At 43.5% G+C, this 2,698-nt stretch overlaps 1 pseudogene; it reads left to right on the plus strand.

The window, feature by feature from the left end:
- The window catches only part of LOC103732225, a 2,303-nt pseudogene extending 633 nt beyond the window's left edge, over positions 1-1,670 (plus strand).
- Positions 1,671-2,698: the final 1,028 nt, after the last annotated feature.

Raw genomic sequence — 2,698 nt, forward strand, 5'->3', positions numbered from 1 at the left:
AATATTTATAACTGTAATAATTCAACAGTAAACCTAAAAATGTATAATCAATTTTGTAAGAGATGCATCCTAGCTCAGAAAATTGTTATTGAATATGTCAATGCTGATGTAATGAAATGCTTCTTCTAAGTATGTGATTATTAAATAAATATTTTTTAATTGGAAAAAAAAAGAAGACTAACTGGCCTCCTCCCAGCAGCTATCAGTTGTCAGTAGTTACTAAGCTAGAGTTGGGTTTTCAAATCCACTTCTCCACTTCTGGGATTGGGTTTTGTAGCCTTGAGCTTATATGGGAATTGTATATGTTGTCACTGCTGCTATGAGTTCATACGAGTAACTGCCAACCTGTCTGGAAACTTCTGTTTCCTTATGGTCATAATGTTATGGGAGTAATGAATGACTTTCTAATTGGAATCGAGGTTCACTTTACAAAATGGAGCCCATATGTGACATTGATATCAGTCAAGCCTAGGAGCCTATGACAAGGCATGTCACAGGTCATAGGAGAAAGCCTACTAATATTCTGCTAAATAGACATAATATTAACTCCTAATGACTTACTGTTATATCCATAGATTAATGCATCTTTCAACTCTCACCAGAGAAGCCTCCTCATGCCGCAGACAGTGATTAACCCTGAGCCACACTGAGCAGTGAATAAGAGACTGCAGAATGCTTAGCCCTGAATAGGACACCTGTATCAGACTTCTGCCTCCCAAGGCTCAGGGAGAGTTGTAGAAGAGGAGGTGGGAAGATTGGAAGAGCCAGAGGAGGTGGATGTCCTACACTTAGCTTAGTGTTCTAATACTTCAAGCAGTTTATACAGAACAGGGATGAAGAAAGCAAACATTCTTGTCTTGTTCCTGATTTTAGTGGAAACACTGAGTTTTTCTTTGTTTAGCATGACCTTGACTGTGGACTTCTTGTGTATTGCCTTGATTATGTTGAATTATGTCCCCGTAGCCATAGATTTTCCATAAAGCACAGTGCTTCGAGAGGAAATGCTGCACCAGGTCCAGCTCAACCCCTAGCTCGGACTCCACCACCAGCACAGGCTCCAGCTCCTCTGCGGCATCCAGCTGCTCAGGAAGCTCTAGCAATTCTGCAGCTCCAGTTCTAGCAGCTCTTCCCGCTCTCCAAGTCCTTCAACCAAGGAACGACAGTAGGCGGCGCTCCTGCTCCAAATTCAAACCAATTAAAAGATAAAAAGGAAAAGAAAAGGCGGAGCCCTTCCCCTAAACCCATCAAAGTGCACATTGGGAGACCCACAAGGACCATGGAAATATGTTCCACTTATGGGAAAATTAAAATGACAGACATATCTGTAGAAAAAAAAATGGATCCTCATCTATCCAAACCTACGCATATGTGGAATTTGAGAATCCAGATGAAGCCGAGAAAGGGTTGAAACAAATGGATGGAGGACAGATTGATGGCCAGATCGCTGCTACTGCTGTGTTCACCCCCAGGCCTCGGCCACCCCCTCAGCGATTCAGCCCTTCCAGGAGAATGCTGCTACCACTTCCCATGTGGTGCAGGTAACCCCCACGGATGAGGAGGTCTTGCTCCCCAAGACGTAGATCCTTTGTGTGCGGGGGTCCAGCTCTCCTGGCCGCAGCCACCATAAGAACTACTCCTGCTCCAATTCTTCCGATAAGGGGAACCATTAAAGCTCACCCCTGTAACTCAAGTTCCCCAGCTCAGTTTTGTAGTTCTTTAACCAAAGGGGAATTAATAGGGAAGGATACCTTATCCAGCAGTCTTTGAAGATGGCAGTTGAGACAGTTCCTCTGCAGGAGGGTTCTTGCTGCAGTGTTGCTGTTGGTTCAGGACTGTGCCCATAAAGGTGCCCCGTAGTTTTCTGGCTACAGACTTCACCCTTCCCAGTTCTTGACAGTCTTGTGGCAGAGCCAGTTGAGACAAGCAAACCTCACTATGGCAGCCTAGGACCAGTCAGGCACCCTCCTCATGTCCTTGCTGCTGCTGTGCCACATTTCTAGGAAAGAGGACCCAGCCACTGTTCTGTTAGGCCTGGTCGTGGTCCCTGCTGAGTCCTCTTCAATTTCTAGGGTTACAGCCCTTGGAAGGGTCCCTCCACCCCATAAATGGCTGTCTTTCATGCCTCCATGTCTGCCTTATTCTCTGAAATTGGTGAGCCAGTTCCACAGGGTCATCATGGAGCCTACCCCACCCCCATTTCACCAACCATTCTTGGTGGTCTTGAAGGTTAAATTGCAGGAGACAAGTATATTCCTTTTTTTTTTTCTTTATCATATAGTCAGTACTATAAAGTTTGTTTTGAGTTTTGTAACTTTGCAGCATTTTAGATAAGGTCATGTTTGCACTTTGTGTAGAGTAAAAGAATTGTGTTGAATAAACTTAGGATTAGAATGCTGAAAATAAATACATTATCTTTTGAGAACTATTTGGTTCATTGGCCCATATACCAGTCAGCAGGGGTGTTTGAGTTTTTACAGCTGTTTCTTTAGTCTAGATATCGACCCCTTTCTCCTGTAGAGCTGGGAAATTTTTTTCTCATGCTATAGACTGTCTCTTTGCTTTACTAATAATTTGCTCTCTTGTGAAGAAGCTTTAAAGTTCCATGAAATCTCATTTATCAGTTCTTAGGGTTATTACCTGTGCTACCGGAGTTGTGTTCTTAATGTTGTTTGTGCCTCTACAGTACTATTTTCCTATG

Source organism: Nannospalax galili, unplaced genomic scaffold, assembly GCF_000622305.1.
Source record: "Nannospalax galili isolate Female #2095 unplaced genomic scaffold, S.galili_v1.0 scaffold312, whole genome shotgun sequence".
Classification (NCBI taxonomy): Eukaryota; Metazoa; Chordata; class Mammalia; order Rodentia; family Spalacidae; genus Nannospalax; species Nannospalax galili.